This window comes from Oncorhynchus nerka, linkage group LG6, assembly GCF_034236695.1.
Source record: "Oncorhynchus nerka isolate Pitt River linkage group LG6, Oner_Uvic_2.0, whole genome shotgun sequence".
Lineage (NCBI taxonomy): Eukaryota > Metazoa > Chordata > Actinopteri > Salmoniformes > Salmonidae > Oncorhynchus > Oncorhynchus nerka.
This window is the reverse complement of record NC_088401.1, coordinates 82,458,851-82,467,143: the sequence shown is the minus strand read 5'-3', so window position 1 is coordinate 82,467,143 and position 8,293 is coordinate 82,458,851. Positions and strand designations below refer to the sequence as shown.

Below are 8,293 nucleotides of genomic sequence, written 5' to 3'. Positions count from 1 at the left end.
GGACAGGGAGAGAGACAACAGGACGTGGGAGAGAGACAACAGGACGTGGGAGAGAGACAACAGGACAGGGAGAGAGACAACAGGACGTGGGAGAGAGACAACAGGACGTGGGAGAGAGACAACAGGATGTGGGAGAGAGACAACAGGACGTGGGAGAGAGACAACAGGACGTGGGAGAGAGACAACAGGACGTGGGAGAGAGACAACAGGACGTGGGAGAGAGACAACAGGACGTGGGAGAGAGACAACAGGACAGGGAGAGACAACAGGACAGGGAGAGAGACAACAGGACAGGGAGAGAGACAACAGGATGTGGGAGAGACAACAGGACAGGGGGAGAGACAACAGGACAGGGGGAGAGACAACAGGACAGGGAGAGACAACAGGATGTGGGAGAGACAACAGGACAGGGAGAGAGACAACAGGACAGGGAGAGACAACAGGACAGGGGGAGAGACAACAGGACAGGGAGAGAGACAACAGGATGTGGGAGAGACAACAGGACAGGGGGAGAGACAACAGGACAGGGGGAGAGACAACAGGACAGGGGGAGAGACAACAGGACAGGGAGAGAGACAACAGGATGTGGGAGAGACAACAGGACAGGGGGAGAGACAACAGGACAGGGGGAGAGACAACAGGACAGGGAGAGACAACAGGATGTGGGAGAGACAACAGGACAGGGAGAGAGACAACAGGACAGGGAGAGACAACAGGACAGGGGGAGAGACAACAGGACAGGGAGAGAGACAACAGGATGTGGGAGAGACAACAGGACAGGGGGAGAGACAACAGGACAGGGGGAGAGACAACAGGACAGGGGGAGAGACAACAGGACAGGGGGAGAGACAACAGGACAGGGGGAGAGACAACAGGACAGGGAGAGAGACAACAGGACAGGGGGAGAGACAACAGGACGTGGGAGAGAGACAACAGGACGTGGGAGAGAGACAACGGGACAGGGGGAGACAACAGGACAGAGACAATTGATCGTGATTGATTGACAGCTTTGGCCAGTTGTGCCAAGGGGCCAAATTTCATTTAGGGGATGTTTTGATAGGCACTATACCGTCAACTTCTCAGGTTATCACCATAACAATGAGAAATATGAAAAACAAACATCATACAAGGCGGACCCATGGAAAATCTCTGAGGATTACCAGATGTGTCCAGACACAAGAACCAGAGAAAACCCATCAAAATCTCCCCGCTAGAAGAAGAGGGTGAAGCACTGTGTTGGCAATGCTTCACAGAATAAAACCACAATGTCAACTAAATAAAACACATGATAAAATTGTGCTTAAACCCTCAAACTAATTGACATGCAAAGAAACGGCTAACGTAAAACTGTTCCAGAGATGGGGACAATTGAACAATGACATTTGTGGTTTGTGAATCAGAAGGTCAAATCAAATCAAATCAAATTTTATTTGTCACATACACATGGTTAGCAGATGTTAATGCGAGTGTAGCGAAATGCTTGTGCTTCTAGTTCCGACAATGCAGTGATAACCAACAAGTAATCTAACTAACAATTCCAAAACTACTGTCTTATACACAGTGTAAGGGGATAAGGAATATGTACATAAGGATATATGAATGAGTGATGGTACAGAGCAGCATACAGTAGATGGTATCGACTACAGTATATACATATGAGATGAGTATGTAGACAAAGTAAACAAAGTGGCATAGTTAAAGTGGCTAGTGACATAAGAATGCAGTCGATGATCTAGAGTACAGTATATACATATGCATATGAGATGAATAATGTAGGGTAAGTAACATTATATAAGGTAGCATTGTTTAAAGTGGCTAGTGATATATTTACATCATTTCCCATCAATTCCCATTATTAAAGTGGCTGGAGTTGGGTCAGTGTCAATGACAGTGTGTTGGCAGCAGCCACTCAATGTTAGTGATTGCTGTTTAACAGTCTGATGGCCTTGAGATAGAAGCTGTTTTTCAGTCTCTCGGTCCCAGCTTTGATGCACCTGTACTGACCTCGCCTTCTGGATGATAGCGGGGTGAACAGGCAGTGGTTCTGGTGGTTGATGTCCTTGATGATCTTTATGGCCTTCCTGTAACATCGGGTGGTGTAGGTGTCCTGGAGGGCAGGTAGTTTGCCCCCGGTGATGCGTTGTGCAGACCTCACTACCCTCTGGAGAGCCTTACGGTTGAGGGCGGAGCAGTTGCCGTACCAGGCGGTGATACAGCCCGCCAGGATGCTCTCGATTGTGCATCTGTAGAAGTTTGTGAGTGCTTTTGGTGACAAGCCGAATTTCTTCAGCCTCCTGAGGTTGAAGAGGCGCTGCTGCGCCTTCTTCGACGCTGTCAGTGGACGCTGTCAGTGTGAGTGGACCAATTCAGTTTGTCTGTGATGTGTATGCCGAGGAACTTAAAACTTGCTACCCTCTCCACTACTGATCCATCGTAATGTAACGGATAGCTAACGTCCACCGGGGTGTTCCCTCTGCTGTTTCCTGAAGTCCACAATCATCTCCTTAGTTTTGTTGACGTTGAGTGTGAAGATGATGCATGTAGAGGTGTCTCTCTCCCTGTCCTGTTGTCTCTCTCCCACGTCCTGTTGTCTCTCTCCCACATCCTGTCGTCTCTCTCCCTGTCCTGTTGTCTCTCCCACGTCCTGTTGTCTCTTTTGACAACTCAGCCTCTCACCTTCCTGTCTAGCCTCCCTGTTTTAATCATTTTCTCTCTCCACGTCCTGTTGTCTCTCTCCCACATCCTGTTGTCTCTCTCCCACGTCCTGTTGTCTCTCTCCCACGTCCTGTTGTCTCTCTCCCTGTCCTGTTGTCTCTCCCCCTGTCCTGTTGTCTCTCTCCCTGTCCTGTTGTCTCTCCCCCTGTCCTGTTGTCTCTCCCCCTGTCCTGTTGTCTCTCCCCCCTGTCCTGTTGAAATCTCTCTCCCTGTCCTGCTTGTCTCTCTCAAGCCTGTCCTGTTGTCTCTCCCCCTGTCCTGTCAACCATTTTATCTCTCCTCCCAACGACACCGCTGGTTCTGCTCACCTGTTGTCTCTGACCTCTCTCTCCCTGTCCTGTTGTCTCTACAACCCCCTGTCCTGTTGTCTCTCTCCCTGTGCTGTTGTCGAGAGTTGCACCCCTTCTCCCTGTCCTGTCAACAACTGTCTTTTCTCTCCCTGTCCTGTTGTCTCTCTCAGAATGACCCTGTCCTGTTGTCATTCTCTCTCCCTGTCCTGTCTGCTCTCATCCCTAGACCTGTCCTGTTGTGAACCATCTCTCCCTGTCCTGTTGTCTCTCTCCCACGTCCTGTTGTCTCTCTCCCTGTCCTGTTGTCTCTCCCACGTCCTGTTGTCTCGCTCCCTGTCCTGTTTTCTCTCTCCCATGTCCTGTTGTCTCCCCCTGTCCTGTTGTCTCTCTCCCACATCCTGTTGTCTCAGGGTTCTGTTCTAGGCCCTCTCCTATTCTCGCTATACACCAAGTCACTTGGCTCTGTCATAACCTCACATGGTCTCTCTATCATTGGCACACACACTGGATGACCAGGTGAATCGCATCTCTCCCACATCCTGTTGTCTCTCTCCCTGTCCTGTTGTCTCTTCCCCCTGTCCTGGTGTCTCTCTCCCACATCCTGTTGTCTCTCCCTCCTGTCCTGGTGTCTCTCTCCCACATCCTGTTGTCTCTCCCCCCTGTCCTGGTGTCTCTCTCCGGAGACACCTGAAACATCCTGATTGTCTCACCCCCTCCCCCCCTGTTCCTGCACCAATTTTGTCTAAGAGCTCTCCCACATCCTGTTGTCTCTCTCCCTGTCCTGTTGTCTCTCCCCGTCCTGTCGTCTCTCTCCCTTTCCTGTCGTCTCTCTCCCTGTCCGGTTGTCTCTCCCCCTGTCCTGTTGTCTCTCTCCCACGTCCTGTTGTCTCTCTCCCACATCCTGTCGTCTCTCTCCCTGTCCTGTTGTCTCTCCCTGTCCTGTTGTCTCTCTCCCACATCCTGTCGTCTCTCTCCCTGTCCTGTTGTCTCTCCCTGTCCTGTTGTCTCTCCCCCTGTCCTGTTCTCTCTCCCACATCCTGTTGTCTCTCTCCCTGTCCTGTTGTCTCTCCCCCCTGTCCTGGTGTCTCTCTCCCACATCCTGTTGTCTCTCCCTCCTGTCCTGGTGTCTCTCTCCCACATCCTGTTGTCTCTCCCTCCTGTCCTGGTGTCTCTCCCCCACATCCTGTTGTCTCTCCCCCCTGTCCTGGTGTCTCTCTCCCACATCCTGTTGTCTCTCCCCCTGTCCTGTTGTCTTTCTCCCACATCCTGTTGTCTCTCTCCCTGTCCTGTTGTCTCTCCCTGTCCTGTCGTCTCTCTCCCTTTCCTGTCGTCTCTCTCCCTGTCCTGTTGTCTCTCCCTGTCCTGTTGTCTCTCTCCCACATCCTGTCGTGTCTCTCCCTGTCCTGTTGTCTCTCCCTGTCCTGTTGTCTCTCCCCCTGTCCTGTTGTCTCTCTCCCACATCCTGTTGTCTCTCTCCCTGTCCTGTTGTCTCTCCCCCTGTCCTGTCGTCTCTCTCCCTGTCCTGTTGTCGCTCTCCCTGTCCTGTTGTCTCTCTCCCTGTCCTGTTGTCTCTCCCCCCTGTCCTGGTCTCTCTCCCACGTCCTGTTGTCTCTCTCCCTGTCCTGTTGTCTCCCCCTGTCCTGTTGTCTCTCCCTGTCCTGTTGTCTCTCCCCCTGTCCTGTTGTCTCTCCCCTGTCCTGTCCTTGTCTCTCTCCCTGTCCTGTTGTCTCTCCCCTGTCCTGTTGTCTCTCCCCCTGTCCTGTTGTCTCTCCCCCTGTCCTGTTGTCTCTCCCCCTGTCCTGTTGTCTCTCCCCCTGTCCTGTTGTCTCTCCCTGTCCTGTTGTCTCTCCCCCTGTCCTGTTGTCTCTCTCCCCCGTCCTGTTTCAGGTTCCAGTGATGAGACAAGCACAAACCCATACCAGACATGGACCAAGCTAAGTATTTTTGGAACAACTATTTGTCTGCAGTGCATTTATTCCCCCAATTGTCACTAACAGTGAATGTACACTAGATAGCAGTAAATTGCAGCGTGCCGCTCAGGCCGCCCATTGTGACTCGCTGGTGGGCGTGCTGGCAGTATATTGCAGCATGTTTGATTGTGTCAAGAATTCAGCATAGCAAGTTTGTATGAAGGTCTGGTTATTAAATGGGTACATAGTTCAATAGCAATATCCTCTAAAACGTTCTGGTGACAAACAAACCTTGCTGCCCTGTTTCCAATTGTCCACATGGCTGGGAGAACCTATTCAAGTAAGTAAATCCATCTTGAAATTTTTTTTTTAAAAACTATGTATTATTATCTAACTACCTACAGTGCAGGCTAACTCAAATGAGCTGCTAAATGTGCTAGCTAGTTGGCTAGCTAGCAATCTAGCAAACTCCACATACTGTATAGATAGCTAGCTAAGTGAATGAAATATCAGTCTGCTGCTCTGCAGGATGTTTCAAGAATGGGGTCCAACAACGCAGCAAGAGGCAATCGTGGTGCAGGAGATCTTCACCTCCTACTTCCTCGAAGAGGGTGCTGTTCCCTGGCAACACCATAGGCTACACTATGCACAACCAAAGGCTCTTTTAAGAGGGTGCTGTTCCCTGGCAACAACATAGGCTACACTATGCACAACCAAAGGCTCTTTTAAGAGGGTGCTGTTCCCTGGCAACACCATAGACTACACTATGCACAACCAAAGGCTCTTTTAAGAGGGTGCTGTTCCCTGGCAACACCATAGACTACACTATGCACAACCAAAGGCTCCTTTAAGAGGGTGCTGTTCCCTGGCAACACCATAGACTACACCACGCACAACCAAATGCTCTTTTTAAGAGTCATTCACATTGCAATAAGAGTATTCTTCCATTTACGTAGCTGTCAACTGAAGTTATTCAATTCCCAGTTTCTCTCCCTTTGATTTCTACTTCTCAGGTGAGGGTGCTGTTTAGGTAAGGGTGTGATGTCTGTACAAAAACAACAGGCTATTTTAAATCACCCATATTGAAAAAATGTAGAACAATTAGACAGCCTATAACCCACACCTATATGCTATTGTATCAATCTGATTGATGCATTGTGGTGTGCAGTAAGCAGGCTCAGGTGTATAACTGTGGCTCCTTCCATGTTCAAAGAATAGGCAAGAGGGCCAACCATGGAGAATAGTCAGACACTTCATTATTTCTACAACTACGCTATATTGTTTGTCCTCTTGTGTCTGTGCATGTTTTTCAGCATTAAGTACTCTGCAGCCACTCTGCAGTGGTGAGGACACCAGGTGAGGACACCAGGTGAGGTCACACACACACAGATTGAACACTGTCTCTTTAACTACCTTATCTTCTCAATTCTCTCTCCTTCACTTCATCCCTCTCTCCTCTTCTCCCTAAATCCTCTAGGGTTATATTAGCAGTGTCGGTCAAACCCTGAGGCATTAGGACTGGCTACATAGAGGGCACAGCATGATCAGAGGTGAGAGGTCACATGGTCGGGTCAACAGGAAGTATTATTAAAGAGATGCTTTACATTGAAATACAGATAGAGATGCAGTCGTCCCAGAATTAATGATCCAAGGTCATTTTGCATTTTACCTCCTGATCATTATGATGACTAACAATGTTAAAATAAAAACAGGGCTTAAAAACATGCTCTCTCTCTCGTCTGCTGGTATGTTTTGATGTGAGAGAGGATGCCAACCCCCAGTCCCATCATCACCACCTTACCCACTGTTAAGAACCTTCAGGCTGACTAGAGACACTATTATGTAATTGTGATGAACTGAGAAAATATTTTGAGTTGCACTGGTTCATTAGTCATATGCTGCCTTCTCTGCACCTAAGTTCACACCTCTCTCACCACATTTCTTCCTGTTTTTATAATGCACAACAGATGTACATTGAAGTACAGATTCAACTTGTATTTTATAATATTACAATTATATTTGTAATGCATGTATTTATAACCCTTGGATAATGTATTTTCAATAAAGTGCTTTACATTCTCTACTGGTTGAAATGAAGTCAAATCAAATCAAATTTATTTATATAGCCCTTCGTACATCAGCTGATATCTCAAAGTCCTGTACAGAAATCCAGCCTAAAACCCCAAACAGCAACAGCACGGCCAGGTGGACTGGGGACAGCAAGGTCAGTCATGTCAGGTAGTCCTGAGGCATGGTCCTAGGGCTCAGGTCCTCCTCCGAGAAAGAAAGAGAGAATTAGAGAGAGCACACTTAAATTCACACAGGACACCGAATAGGATATCCTAGGACATCAATGGTTGACATACACTGTTGAAGTGTATAAATTGTAATAAATACAGGATATTGACACCAGTAAGATTGCACCTAAATCAACCATTTATCGGATCATCAAGAACTTCAAGGAGAACAGTTCAATTGTTGTGAAGAAGACTTCAGGGCGCCCAAGAAAGTCCAGCAAGCGCCAGGACCGTCTCCTAAAGTTGATTCAGCTGCGGGATCGGGGCACCACCAGTACAGAGCTTGCTCAGGAATGGCAGTAGGCAGGTGTCAGTGCATCTGCATGCACAGTGAGGTGAAGACTTTTGGAGGATGGCCTGGTGTCAAGGAGGGCAGCAAAGAAGCCACTTCTCTACAGGAAAAACATCAGGGACAGACTGATATTCTGCAAAAGGTACAGGGATTGGACTGCTGAGGACTGGGGTAAAGTCAGTTTCTCTAATGAATCCCCTTTCCGATTGATTGGGGCATCTGGAAAAAAGCTTGTCCGGGGAAGACAAGGTGATCGCTACCATCAGTCCTGTGTCATGCCAACAGTAAAGCATCCTGAGACCATTCATGTGTGGGGTTGCCTCTCAGCCAAGGGAGTGGGCTCACTCACAATTTTGCCCAAGAACACAGCCATGAATAAAGATTGCTACCAACACATCCTCCGAGAGGAACTTCTCCCAACCATCCAGGAACAGTTTGGAGACAAACAATGCCTTTTCCAGCATGATGGAGCACCTTGCCATTAGGCAAAAGTGATAACTAAGTGGCTCGGGGAACAAAACAGTGATATTTTGGGTCCATGGCCAGGAAACTCCCCAGACCTTAATCCCATTGAGAACTTGTGATCAATCCTCAAGAGGCAGGTGGACAAACAAAAACCCACAAATTCTGACAAACTCCAAGCATTGATTATGCAAGAATGGGCTGCCATCAGTCAGGATGTGGCATAGAAGTTAATTGACATCATGCCAGGGCGGATTGCAGAGGTCTTTAAAAATAATGGTCAACACTGCAAATATTGACTCTTTGCATCAACTTCATGTAATTGTC

At 48.5% G+C, this 8,293-nt stretch overlaps 1 long non-coding RNA gene across 1 annotated transcript; it reads left to right on the top strand.

Moving 5' to 3' along the window:
- Positions 1 to 4,805: 4,805 nt before the first annotated feature.
- LOC135572258 (uncharacterized) lies at positions 4,806 to 7,580 on the top strand. Its single transcript, XR_010464168.1, has 3 exons — positions 4,806 to 5,255; positions 5,444 to 6,284; positions 6,393 to 7,580. It is a non-coding gene; the product is annotated as an uncharacterized LOC135572258 (long non-coding RNA).
- The last annotated feature ends 713 nt before the right edge of the window (positions 7,581 to 8,293 follow it).